Source organism: Aphelocoma coerulescens, chromosome 12, assembly GCF_041296385.1.
Source record: "Aphelocoma coerulescens isolate FSJ_1873_10779 chromosome 12, UR_Acoe_1.0, whole genome shotgun sequence".
NCBI classification, from domain to species: domain Eukaryota; kingdom Metazoa; phylum Chordata; class Aves; order Passeriformes; family Corvidae; genus Aphelocoma; species Aphelocoma coerulescens.
In genome coordinates, this window is record NC_091026.1 from 18,297,770 (window position 1) to 18,312,295 (window position 14,526).

Here is a 14,526-nt window from a genome sequence, read left to right on the forward strand (position 1 = left end):
TAGAGTTTGTTATTAATGTGAGTAACCTCAAAAGTGCTGCCAACACTTCAAACATAAAATTTCTGTAAAGATGCTGAAAACAAATGATATGATGCTTTGCAAGTTAGTCCTTATTCCAAAGTCAGGGGCAGGCTCCCAGTGTTAAAATGAGAGTCCCAGTAACTGCACTGGAATGGAGGAAAGGAGAGGATGCTGAGCCCACCTGCTAAATCAGCTCAGGTGCCTCTTTCCATGGGATTTCAGCATGTTATGTTGCCAGCTGTTTCTGGATTGACTCAGTTAAGCAATGTTCACCTTTTGAGCAGAATCATAGAATGATGGAATAGTTTGGGTTGGAAGGGACGTTAAAGATCATCTTGTTCCAAATCCATTTGCCCTGGGCAGGGATGCTGTTCTCTACATCAGGGCTTCATCCAACCTGGCCTTGAACACTTCTAGGGATGGGGCAGCCACAGACACGTGAGTGTGCATGAAATGGAAAGAAATACCACAATTGTGAGATTTATTTTCAAACTTCCACTTATTTCCATTAAGGATAGTGTAGGACCTCCAAAAAGGATTGGTGCTGCAGTCAGCCCCCCTGAACACCAAGGTGCTATGGCAGGCTGGGGACAGCCCTCTCACAAACATAACCCTTTCTAGCTCCAGACTCCTTGGATCATAGGTAACAAATAGCTCTTTGTTATTACTAAAGCATACCTAACTGTAAAATACAATTACTATCTACCTTCATAATGAAGGAACTCTGAAATAAAACTCTGTAAGTAACTAAAAGAAAACACAGCAGCTTTAACAAAGTTCTGCCTCAACAATTCTTCACTGTGACTTCAGGATTCAGTTTTAACAAGTTGGTTTTAATCCTGTTAGTTTAAGATCAAAGGAAAAGATTCATTGGCAGGGTTAAATGAAGCAACATTGAAGGATTTGGAAAAATAAGGCCAATACCCACACAGTCCTTCTGTCCTAATTAAGTTTATATTTTTTCTAAGTATTGCTGGCAGGAATTAATACTCAGAGACCTAAGCCAAAGTAGCTCACTTTAACCCGAGGACATTTTTTCACTTACTCTGACTGTAGTTCACGTTTTCCATTTTGAAGTATTTAGCTTAATTTCCTACTTGAGAAAGTAAAGCTCTTCTCAGCAGCTCTTTTACATGACTGAGTCCACACTGCTGGGCTTGACATTAACCTCTTCTGGTCTTCCTGAACAGTTCCCTCTGGTAAAGGCACTGACCCTGCTGCAACTTTCTCCTCAAAAAAGTATTTGTTTCTGTTCCTGCAGCTGCTTTATCAGTGTGAAAAAATGGTGAGAAAATTAATCCTAAATATCAATGATCTTTGTAGCTGTGGGCAAATAAATTCTGGCATGCAACAATACACATTTACTGTTTGCTGCTCAAAAATGAGCTCTTCGTGGTCCAGTTCTCCGTGGAAGTTGTGCCCACTGAGAACATCTGGCACCACTCAGAACATCTGGCACCTGGAGGCAGGTGGGCTCTGCCTGCTCTGACAGTGCAACTGCTGTTCAGATTATCTCCAGCTGGACACATTTGGGCTACTGGGGCTGGTTAAACCTCAGAGCTTTGCACAGAGAAATTAATTCCTGAGCAGCAAATACTCCCTGAGAATGGGTCACCTGTGGACCTTCCCTTGCTCTACAGACATCCTAAGGAGGAGAGAGGTGTTGGAGGATAACTCAGCCTACATGGAGAATAGAAACAGGCAAGCCAGATTCAGAAATCTCTGAAAGAGAAGTGAACATATAAAACTATCACCTCTTAATAATTTTATTTATTCTCTAGTCCTTCCAACTTTACACTGCCTGTCCTTAAAAAAAGAGCTATCATTTGGGTTCCCAAGACAAACACTTCAGTGCAATTTAAGTACTTGTTACATCCCCATCCTGTTTCTCCTTTTGTCTGTACAAAATCTTTCATTAACTTTCACTGATCTCATCCTATACTGTGGTCTGGATAACTGCTGTAGGAGTTGCAATTTCAGTTGCCTCTTTGATCTCTGTAAGATGAAGGATAATTTCCATTTTTAAGTGATTTTCCTTGGCTCTTATACAGCCTAGCACATGGTGTAAGATTGTCCTGAGACAAAATGGAGAGGTTGAGAGGTGGTGGTAAAATATCCAGAGTTGTAATGTCAGTTCTTTGTGTCCCTCCTGAAAACCAGGAGACCAACAGTTAACTGAGGCCATCCATTTCTGCATCTGTGTGTGTACATGTAACACACAGACTTAATTAGAACCAATTGTGACTGCTGAAGTGTAAGATTACTGAGCATAACATGTATTTTGTCATGACTTCAAAATGAAAATGTGCCTTTTGACTTGTTATGGAAGTCTTGCTTGCCAGACAATTCTAAATAAAGCCCAGGAGACTGGATTTACATCTTCCCCCTCTTAACCCTTCTCTTAATCACCTCCCTCTAATTCTATTTCATTTATTTTCAATGTGTGTGGCTTGAGCAAAGCCTCTTCTCTGTAATTGTCTTCTAAATTGGCAAAAGGACAGTGCAGGGTGTGACCCTCCTCCAGTTTTTGTGCACAGTTGTGTCCTCCCGGGCCCCATTCTCCTACAAGCTCTCCCACATCTCTGTTAAGCAGCCAAGATTATACAAAGCAGTCAGATTCCTGTTACACATCTGTGTCTTCCTACAGCAACTGGAGCTGTAAAATGAGTTGTCATCGTGGTATTTGATAATATTCTGAGCCAAAGGTACTGTATGTTCACATCTGGGACGCAGTGGGCTCCCTCTTTTAGGTGCAGAGGATGGCACATCTCACTTGCACAAAAGTGGCAAGAGATGCAGCCAAGGATTTCAGAGGAGCAGCAGCAGAAGAAGGAAAGCGTTCCTCAAAATGTTGCTCTTTGTCAGGGATTCACATTGAGCTATTTCCTTTATTGTGTACTTTGCAGCCACTGCTCAGCTGTCCCTGAGTGAAGGTTCTCTCAGCTCCTTGTGAGCACTGAAAATGCTTTTCTTGCCTCAGGACTGCACAGGCACATCCCATTCCCTGCTCAGGGCCCTTGTGCCCGGGATGAGCTGCCCAGGCTTACACAGGAGAGTGCAGCTCCCAGGCAGTCCCAGCCAATGCGGGCTTCAACAACACTCAATATTGTGTTCTTGAGGAGCAATTTTAGAGAAAAAACATTCATTGTATGTTAGTCTAACATTATTGCTTTTGCCTTAATTCTCTTCTGTTTGCTAAACCCGATGTTTTCAGCACCTGATACTCAGCAGCGAGCTGGGCTGACAGCTTTTGGCGTGCACTGGTTTTTTAATGACTACCATCCCCTGGCACACACTGCCTCCTTTAATGAGTACCAGCCACAGGCACACATACCAGGGATGCAGAACAGTTTTATTAAATTAAGTGGAGGCACAAACTATCCCAATTATTTTCTTACTAATAAAGGCAAATGTTTGCATTTATTTACACTCTGCTGAGTTCAAACTGAATACATGATCAGCTGTTTTGCAATACCTCCTACACCAGTTTTCATGGGTTTTTAGAATAGACTTTTCTTACCAAAGACAGTATTTCCCAACATTTTGACTGCTCCTAAGGACACTGCCCTAATGAGATGCAGCAGCTGCCTGTTTCACATCCTGGCTCCAAGCCCCAGCCCTGCCCTGGGACGAGGTGTCAGTGTCACCTCCATGTCCCAAGCAGGGGCTGGGTTCACCTCGGTACAAACCCAGCAGTGCTGTGTGCTCAAGCTGCTCCATCACCTGCACCATGCCTGATTCTTTCTCCTGATAATCCAATTTATCACCTCAGTGACTGAAATTAGGTGTCAACAGGAGGGAGCCAGCATGAGCTGTGCCCTGTGGCCAATCCGAACCACTTGGCACTGCTTCTCTGACCCACCAACAAATACCCATGACTTATTCCCAAAGTTTTTGTGGACAATCTTTTGTTCCTCTTCTACAGCCATCAGCCAAGGGGCCAGTAGCTGGGTTTCACTGCTTTTTAACTGGGTGAGGTTTACTGGGGCAGTTGAGTGTGCCAGACTAACACAACCCCACTGATGGCTGCTGTAGGTGTGTGGGCTCTGTAAATCTGTAGAAGTGACCTAAAAGTGAATCTAAATGATGATGAAAGATTTATCCAGGTCCTTGGCCATTTATTTTCCTTCATGGCATCACAACTGCAGCAAGAAAAGCTTACTGTCTTCAGGATGCATAATGCAACTTGGTTTTGTTTCTGTTCTTTGAGAGAAGTTTACAGGAAAAGGAAAAACTGATTCTTATTCACTATTCACTCCACACTGGAATAAAAACTATCTGCTTTACATGGAAATTAGTAGTATGAGCTACTGCATACTTTTCCAGCAGGAGAATCTCTTTAAAAGAACTAGCCAGGAAAGTGTTCTTTCTACCTAAATACTTATGTTATGCTAAACAACAAGAACATGTTATGTGAAATGAATCATGTCATATTTAGAAACTGCTATTGTTAGAAAAAAGAGCATTCACAAAAATTAGATCTTCTGACTGGCGTATTTTAGCGTTTAAGAGCAGAGACTTCTTACTTGAACTCTGCAAGCAGGGCATTTTTGAAATATCTATCTGAAAATATGAGTATTTTGGAATTATCTCTGATCAACAATCCTACCAACAACCATACCTAATTCCTCCCTTTTCCCTCCCTTTCTCCTGGTAAGATTTCTGAGCAACCAGGCAAAAATGGGGTAAGCACGAGCCAGCAGATCTCCCAGCACCACTGACAAAACAATTTTCATGCTCCAGTATCACCGCAGTAAGAGTTTTATAGAATATACCCTGAGCTCTCACTGGCACATCCCCACACCTTCCTGCTGTGAACAGCACCTGGCTCTGAACCTCTTGGTCTCCCTGTGGATGCTGCTGCTCTAGGGAACGTGGGATACAAAACTCTGAAACATTTTGCTACCTCCTGCCGCATTTTTTTTCCAGAGTTCTGTGTGTTTCTTTCGGGTAACACGATACCAGGTTAGCATCACTATCATGCTACATATCTCCAACAAACTGCCCTTACTGAAGTCATAAAAACCCAAGATTTATCTGTAGGTATTTGTACAATCTCAGTATTGTATCAGCATTTTATAGGGTGTATCTGGAATTCCCTCTGATTTCTCAGATGTCTTTAATTTTCTGCAGTAATGTAGGTAAGATTAAATGCAAATCTTGGCAAACAAACCTCTGGCATTGCAACAACAGAGAGATATGGATTTTTTCCTTTATTATTCTGCTAGAAAAACTTGGAAAATGGAGGTTTATTTTCTCCCTAAACTCTTGCAGACCTACTTTTGTATTTTGAGCAGGATATTTATGTACTAGACATTAAAGTTGTGTGGTGAGAGTGGCCTGGTTGTCTCAGAGGATGTGGCATTGCCATGACCGCACACACATGGCCCAGGTATGTACCACTATGTGCAGGATCTCCTGCAGCTGATTTTGCCACAGAGGGAATGGGAAAAGGAGAAGAAATGGGTTCCTGTGTGCACATGGCTGGTGTGAGCTCAGGGAAACGCTGGGGTGAATTCCCAGCTGGTGTCAGTCCCACAGCCCTTGATGTCAGCGGATCTGCGCCGGAGAATTGCAAACTCGAGCATATTTGGATCACACGCTGCTTCTTTATGGCTCTGTGGATGTGACAGATTTCCTGTTGAGTCCCAGCTGCTCTCACTTTCCCGTTTCACGGAGCAGATCCCCAGCGAGGGTAAAATCATGGAAGATGGGCCAAACCACGGCTCTGCCCCCTCGCACAGAGGAACAGCTGAACAGCCTGGAAGCTGCGTGAGGGCGAACGGCGCTGTGCAAAAACCACGCAGCAGAGTCAAACCCCAGCACGTATTCCAGCCTTGGGAATGTCTGCAATGAGCTGCATGGCGTGGATGGCCGGAGGAGGCTGCGCAGGCTGCAGAGCGCTGCTTGGGCTGACTGTGATTTATGTTTGCTTCCAGGTGCATGTAAGTTTTCCATCCCCCATACAGACTCGAGCTCTGCGCTACAGTCACAAGAGATTAAAATTCCTGCACATTTTCTGGAACTATCAGCCCTGCTGAGAAAGGAGCATGGGAAGCGCTGTTTGTTTTGTGCTTACAGGAATCCTTCACAGATACGTGTATTTTCTTAGCGTTTCGTATTAGCATGAATTAAAATATTCCATTTGGGCGAGATGTTATTTTAGCTAATTTCCTGCAGACTCTTTTCAGTCCTTTCCTCAGTGAATGGTGAATAACTCTTCAGTAGAGCCCGGCACTTTCAGCTCCTGCTGCTCAGAATAGCTCCCTGCTTCTCAAGTATTAATTGTATCTGGTTATGTTTAAATGTCATTAAAATATGCAGCAAGTGATCTGTGGGGATTCGTATTTCGACCAAAAATCGAGCCTGCACCTAAACTTCCCACTGCAGGAATCTGGGATGGGCTTTTCCCGCTGTGCCTGTTGCAAACATCTGCCACTTCTGAACACTGAATAGAGCCCTTGCAATCCAAATTTTAACATTGTAACCCAACGCTTTTAAGAGAGAATATTGCTATTTTATTCATAAGCCGTTTCAAGAAAGGAAAGGGGGAGCAGAGGCGAGGAAGGAAGCCAAGAGAGCTTTGAGTTGCTTTCTGTTTTCAAGTGTCTCGGGGAGCGCTGTGCCAAGAAAAACAGAGTCCAGAGCAGTGAGCAGCGGGGAGATCCTGTTACAGCAGCCCAGCACCTCGGGAGACGGGGCTGCCTCCGGCAAGGAGAAGGGAAGAAGGGGAGGAACAGGGACCTGGCTGCCTCTGCACCCAACAGCTGCCTTTTGGGGGGGTTCATGACAGGGACCCCATTCTTCATGTGATGGGAGCTCAGTGGGTCGTTCATGTGGGCAAGACAAGCAAAATCTGGCCCTGGCTGGAGCAGGGCTTTCAGAAATGGGTGACTGGAGAAAGGGAGAGGGCTCATTATTATCAGAATAATAAGCAAAAGTAGGAAAAGTGTAAGTGAACTTACACATGTGACTGCAAACTGCTACACAGCTGGTGTGGCCAGCTCTGGGGCTTAGAGCTTCACCAGTGAGCTCACAATAAGAGAAGGAAAACAAAGACACCCTTTCCCCAGCACAGATGTGTATTTTCTCTGGGTGTATTTGTTAGTCTTATACGAGAAAATGAGTGGTTTTGTCTAGTTAGGGTACAGATTGTGGAAGATTGCTTAGGACAAGTCAGCAACTCACTCGCCCTATGCACTTGTACAGGGAGTTTGGACAAGCCTACAAAGCTCCTATTTATCCCCCTTTTAAGAAGAAAGCAGGGCTGCAAGTCCTTCCAGGGAGGCAGAGAGGGAATGGGAAAAATGCAGAGCACATACCAGTGAGCCTAAAGACAGAGTCTGGTCAGTGCCAGACTGTCCCCCACCTTGCATACGAAGTCTGTGTCTTTCAGAGGGATGATAAAACACAAGCAGTTAAATGAAAAAGTAAAACCTGTGAAGCTGGCCTGGCCACTGCCCCGTGCTGTCACTGAGAGGGGCAGAGCTGGTGAGCCCAAGGAGCTGGGCCAGACCTCATGCATTTCTGAAGGATCATTATTTTATGAGGGGTCAGGGCTGGAGCAGGTGGTGTGTGAACTTTCACAGGGGGCAGCGACCTGCAGCAACCCTGCTATTCCTGGCCCTCGTGTCTCCAAGGGGAGCTGCCACTCTGCTGGTGACAAGGACTGCACAGGCTGGGAATGCCAGCGATGGCACAGGACACTTGTGGTGTGTAAAAAAAGGGAGAACAAGGCAAGTAGAGCTGCGCTGTTTCTTGACAGCAAAGATGTGGCACTTCAAGGGTCTTACAACCACCACAAACTCCCTCCACATTTAGACTGGGACAATATGGTCCTGGGACCCTGAAGCCACCCTTCCTAAGGAATAGATCTTTGTGCTGCCCTGGGAGAAAGAGGAACTGCTGAGAGCACTCAGAGACCTTGATGGCCCTGACGAGCCTCACCTGGGCTCTCTGCCCACCCCACCCACAGCCCCAGAATCCACTTAAGCTCAGCTGTAGGGCTTTATTCCCTTCCTAAGCCGTGTTGGGGCTGTCGTGCTGCCTTGTCCCTCTTCCTGAGGTGTTTGGGCTTCTTGGCTGGACCATGGTGCTGCCTCACTGCCTTGGCTCTGCCTGGAGATCACCAGCTATGGGTAGGACACGTTGTTATTGCTGCCCCGCTTTATCAGCAGTGGTTTTATTTTTAATGGGGTGTTTCACATTGCTATCAAAGTTGCATTTTAGTTGTGTCAGGTCAAGATTTGCTGTCTGTTGCTGGCTGAATCTTGCTGGGCTTTGGCACTTTGCCTGTTATGTTGGTCGCATCCTAGTGGACTCTTTGCTAAGGAAGACAAGCAATGGGCACAAAAATGATCTGGGAAGGGTTGTGTTTCACTGTGGATGGAAGTTCTCATTGTGGAACTGTGAGCCTGTAGCTCCAGGCCCACAGTTAAATCCTGATCCAAGTCTTTTTGGGAGACATTGCATCTTAGCACTGCTAAGCTGAAGATTTCTCCTGAAAGGGAGAGGCTACAACAGCCCTTTCACATCCTTTGGTTGGAGGGACTGTTTTGAGCTCTTGGCAAAACTTGGAGCAGTTCAGGTTTGCTCTAATTTGTGCCCACAGTCCCAAGCTGCCAGAGATTACTGTGGAAGAATGAGTGACAATTTGCTTTAGGCATTTCCATGAGGTTTAAGTCTATGAGCTGCCCCTCTGAAACTGCTAAAACCATCCTTTTCCTCCCTTCCACTTGAACAAGGGGAACCATTTATGTGGCCCTGGCCACTGGTTTACAGATGAACCACTTTGTGGACGATAAAATTACTGACAGCATTGCCAAATGCTCCCCAGAGTATTGAACCAGCACTGTCTGAACTCACAAGGATCTTTATTGTGGTTTCCCTGCCATGAAATTGTTGGATGTTGCTGCTTATTCCTGAACACAGCAAAAATAGCCAGGGCAACTTAAATGCATTTTGTAAAACTGACTTAGCTTACAACTAATCCTTTAAATCTATATGGAGACAGGAGAATCCAGTGGTTGGAGCACAGAAATAAGATCCAATAAACTGGTTTCTAGCATTGCCTTCTGCCCCTTGCATCACCCTCCCCACCAACAGATCTCCATCTGTAAAAACATTGCCAGCATCACTCAGGCACCTTTATACACGGCTGGGATGTTCTGATGAAAAGGGATCGTAACATGTGAAAGACATTAATGAAACTGCAGAGAGTAAAAGGCATCAGCCAATATCCAGCCACAATCCAGTCAGAAACACAGTAAACTTAACTGCTCACTGCTGGCCCTCTCATGGAGTACTTTCCAAGATGAGGTACGAAACACTGCAAGCAAGCAGTCCAGAAACCTAAATCTGAACTCTGACTATCAAGGGAGAATCAATTATTTGGGATTACAGAAGTTATGCACTTCAGATTGATTAAGTGAAAGACTGTTCTAAAAAACCCCAGTAATTAAAAATATATGTATTTTTTTTAAGGAGCTTTTCTTATTCTGAAATCCTTGTATACAGTAGTGAGAGGAAAGCTTATGTTATATATGTGTGTGTGTACATACACTATCCAAATTCTGCTATCAATTACAGATACAAATCTGGAACAACTCCAGTGCTATTTGCATGGGCCTAAATTAGAACAGACTGTGGTTTGTTAACGAGGTGTATGCATTCAGTGCTGGTTGCTGTTCTGTGAAGGCAGAGACTTGTGGAAATCAGCTTTTCGTATTTATTGGTGGTATCAGTGCTTGAGGGATCTCTTCTGCTCTACAGCAGTGCAGCTGTAGTATATCCACTTCCCAGTATTTAAAATTATCACCTAGGTTAATATTCAACTCTGTGGTTGCTTGAATATGATATGATGACAAATATTTTGCATGCATAGACATCGCTTGGTGGTCAATCTCAATGCTTTTATTATTTTTATACTGATGTCTCCACATGTATTGGATTATTCATCCCGTTTCTTAGCCAACTTTCAAGGTCTTGATTGTTTTCCATAGTAAAACTTTGCCTGGGTTTGTCTCTAAACCAATGTGTAGGTTTTGGCTTAAATATGGCTCAGTAAGGTAATTTTGAAATTGGAATGATATGCAATTGGAAACATGACCTATATTTTCAGAATCCTTAATTACTGAACTAAGAAGTACTAAGCACTGATAGATGTTTGCACAAGAAGGCTTGATACACATCTGAAGTGCTTGAAAATTAATTTATTTTTTAAAAATATCAGTGCTCCTTCTACTTTAACTCCTTACATGCAGCCAGTGCCAGCTGTGCTTTACTACATTCAGATGGCAGTTCACATACCATGAAAATAAGAGTTTGTGACCAAATTATAGTGTAGTAACACTAAGATTATGCAGCCATTTAGGTCAGGAAACATAAAATAACATCTTATAAATAACTCATTACATCAGCTCCTAGAGGTGAGGAGAAAGGCAGTAATAAAGGATTTAAGCATTACTCATTTTTTATTTTATTCTTGCTATAAAAATCTATCAAATTTTCAACTATTTTCTTGAAATGGTGAAAAGACAGGGTGGGTTAAGCTCTTCCACTGGTGTGGAAAAGGAGCTGCATTTCAGTTATCCAGTGGTGAAACAAATTTCTCCAGTTCTTAAAACTCTGGTTTTGAATAACCTTGATCAGTACCAGAACTGAGAACAGGAAGTTGACAAAGCATGTTCTGCTCAATAATCACAGTTAAATTTTCTAACAGGCCAGCCTTGTGTGGTTTAGACAGTGCAAGAAAAATAACGTGGCAAGGAAGTGTAAGTGGGTTTGTCAGAACACACACAGCCACAGATGCACTACTGAGGACAGCACAGTGTCACTCAGTGCAGCTCCTGAAGTGTCATTTCAGAGCATTTTTATTCAAGCCTTAAGCTGCAAGGATTTTAAAGTAACGAGTTCCCTACAGATAAATAACAGCTGATTCAAAACTAACAATGCAAACTCATCCTTCAGCATGCTCAGCTTTTTGGCCCATTTCTGAAAGAAAACATTCTGCTGGTTTAAGGAAAGCAGCTGGTTTGTGTTTATAAAATTTGCATTATCTTTACTTGGAACTGGATCATCAGCCTTGGGTTAGAAAATCTGAAAATATTTTGCTGGCTCTTTCTGAGCCGATTTCCCTCAGCATGTTTCCTCACCCTGACTGCAGGAGTAAGACGGACCACGGGGTCACAATTTACCCTTGATTTCCACCAGCAGAGGTGAATACTGAGAGCAGGACTCCAGAAAAGTTTCAGGGTGTAATTCTCAAATAGTAACTATGGTAAAAGTGTTCCAATCATCCTAATTGCCACAGGATGCAAGGATTAGCTTTATTTATTCACTTGTGATTTTGCGGTAGTTTTTTGCCTTGTTTTTCACATTTTTAACTTTATAAACTTCTGCTATTGAGTGCCTTTCCCCTCTTTATTCCTATTATGAAGTAATGAATCAAGTCCTAATTGCCATTAAGTCAAAACCAAAACAAAGGCAACGTAAAATCCCTTCATAAGGTGAAATAACCAAAACCCAGGAAATCAATAGTTAAAAACTGCAAAGATATGCTTGTATATCCCTGTTGTATCAATGTGAGTGTGGTCTGTTCTCCTGGGCCATGGGCTGAGGGGGCTTTTGTACAAACACAGACAAGAGACACCAGAAACCCAAATCAGGGCTGTGGTTTTTGCAGTGACAAACACGTTTTAGTCACCATCAACACCAAACTGCCAAAATATGGTTTATGACAGCTGAAGGTCTTGCTGATGCAAATTGTGTTTACATGTCTCAAAATCAGTAATAACAACAGCTATAGGGGAGTTTGTTTAGCCACCAGGAGGGTGGAAGGGGTGCTAAGAGCCAGGCTGAAAGCACAGTACCTTGGGCAGTTAATGACAGGGAAGGCTGAAATGTCTTTTCTTGCTGTTCTGGGATACCTCCTGGAAGAGTAAACCAACTTCCCAGGATATTTAGCTGTACACGTGGTGAAAATTGCTCTTAAAGTTGGTAACTCCTTTTGTTTAACACCACCACCAATTGTTCCATGACCCAGGCAGCACCATGCAGAGCCCAGCCCCAGCCCAGCTAAAGAGATGACAGCCTGGCCATTTACTTCCACAGGAGTTGGACACAAGCCATAACTTTTATTTCTGAAAACATTCTGGCTGTGTGTCTTGATTGAGTCAGATGGAATGTTCTTACAGCAACAAATGCCATTAAATATTTCAGCACAATTGGATTACAATTATTTTGGTGTACTTAGCCCTGGAGACACTCATGTATCCATAACAGAGTGGAGTGCAGTAAGAGCCCACAATAGGAAGGAGTTTTTCTCAAGAATGTGGCACAATTATATGTATATTTTAAAGCTCCTAAGGGTGAGATGTTTCAAGTCTGCAGATGTACACATCTATTTTGGGAAAGCACTAAATCATAAAAACCTTGCTCTGGAAGTTGTGTTCAAGATGTGTGTACATGTGTATGTTTTTGTGTGTGCAATTTTACAGTTAATGTGACACATCTGGTGGTCAAGAGCTGGTTTATCTGGGGACAATTACTCAGGTATTTGAGGGACTCTGGAGCTTGATGGTAACCAGACTAATATTTGATAATGCAGATTAAAACTTGCCTTGTGTTGCTTCCATGAGAGACAGGGAGTGTGAACGTGAGAAAGGTTATTGCTCTGCAGGTCACACTTCCATGGAGCGTTCTGGATGCACAGTATTTTTGTCTTGGGGATATTTTTCCAACTGGCCACTTCTAAAGAGTCAAACATCCAAAAGCTCTGCTTAAAGGGAATGTAAATTATCTCAATTTGACATTTGTTAGCAAAGATTTGAGTCATTTTGCCATACACCTGTCTGGATTAAATTTGTTTTCTGACATAATTACTATATTGTCTTAATGGTTGAGTATTTTTTTAGGTTTTGATACTCATAAATATTACCATAATTTGCAGCATGTAACAATAGGGAGAGAAAAGGGAAGGTTTTGTTGTGTTAAATTCCTCCTGCCCCGAAGTGCTTGCTAGGCCTCCCTATCAAAGGTGCAGCAATATAAAAGTATGGATTTTTTTGGTCAGTACAGCTCTAAAATCCTCTACACCTGAGGATCAACAAAGCCCACATTGGACTGTTTCATTTAAAACAGCACTGTCCTGAAATGCTCTGAAATCCTTCTGTGTGTTAAGCCTGACAGGTTGGTACCACCTGCCTGGGGCCCCAGCCAAACAGATTTCAGATGCAAATGTGATTTTCATGAATCAGTCAACTGTTGGCAACCAAATGTTTTCTGGATTGTGCTGCTGAGAGCACAGAGCTGTTTTCATGCTTCAGCTTTGTTCCTAACACTTTCTGGTAACTTCTGCTTATTTTAATAATTGAGATGTACAAGGGAGATGTAATAATTAAAACAGACTGTAAATGTTCTGGATCATTAACAAAAGTATTCATGGCATTAGTCTAAGATATTGTCAAGAAAATACGGTGTTACTCATTCACTATAATGCACTGCAGTCAGCAGGTGGATGGAGAGAGTGACTGCAGAGCACTGTGAAGATCAGATTGGGCTGGCACACAAAGTCTCACTGATTTCATTTGAGAATCATTTCAGTCCCTGCTTGTTGGGGGTCTGCATTTTCCATTTCAGTGCTCTTTCTGTAAGTAAGAAATGTTACTGTTCACACAGGACTCAAAAGAACTCCCTATACTTGAGTGCAGGATTTCCTACATGGATTTGCTCATGGATCCTCCCACTTCTTCCTTTGACTCTGTTACCACTGTGTATATATCTGTCTTGAGCTCTGCGAATATGAAACTGTGCAGATATTTGAGTCAGACCTCAATGTCTCAGGGGGAAGATTCACAACATCAATTCTGGCTCTGATACCTTATTTCTGGTGCCTGTAGGAAAATCCTGAGTTTTCTTGCAGCCTGCATCCCTTGGTGGCTGGCAGCCAAAGGATGAGTGTGACAGCCTGCTGTCCCCTGTGACAGTGGCAGCTTTTCCTGTAAAGTTACTACATCAGTGCCAGATGTATTCCTTGTCTAGGAAACCTTTATGTACTTGCTGGGCAATCAGGACCTTTCAAAGGCCAGGCTTCTGCCTAGGAACCTTAACAAATGATCACTGACTGTATCAATGGATCTATTTTCTATATTACGAATACTTTTATTTCATTCTGTGAGGGCATGCTGTGTTTGTACACATTTCCGTGCCGGAGCAGGACCCTTCCATCCTGCCCTGTTCTGTGGTTTTATGATTTAAGTACAGACATGCATCTTTTGTGCTGGTATTGTTTCTGTTCTACTGCAGGAGTCTCTGAGACACTTCTTTGCATAAAGCCCAAGCAGAATAATTATAAAGGCTCCAGAAAGACATATGTGAATAACAAACAAAACATAATTCCTCTCCTCTTGCATTATAATGTCAGAGATTTCTTGAAGCTTGGAGTTGTACTAGCGTAAACTTTTGCAATTAACAGAAAATCATCACCAAATACTTGCAATTAAATAA

The 14,526-nt window shown here is 43.0% G+C and overlaps 1 protein-coding gene and 1 long non-coding RNA gene across 3 annotated transcripts in view; one reads left to right on the top strand and one right to left on the bottom strand.

Moving 5' to 3' along the window:
* Positions 1-14,526, bottom strand: part of PDZRN3 (PDZ domain containing ring finger 3) — a 130,955-nt gene that overhangs the window by 85,297 nt on the left and 31,132 nt on the right. The gene's annotated exons all lie outside the window — the stretch shown is intronic.
* Positions 8,054-14,526, top strand: part of LOC138117318 (uncharacterized) — a 212,321-nt gene continuing 205,848 nt past the window's right edge. For both annotated transcript variants that reach the window (XR_011154615.1, XR_011154613.1), the window contains exon 1: positions 8,054-8,159. This is a non-coding gene — a long non-coding RNA (uncharacterized lncRNA). The remainder of the gene's footprint in view (positions 8,160-14,526) is intronic.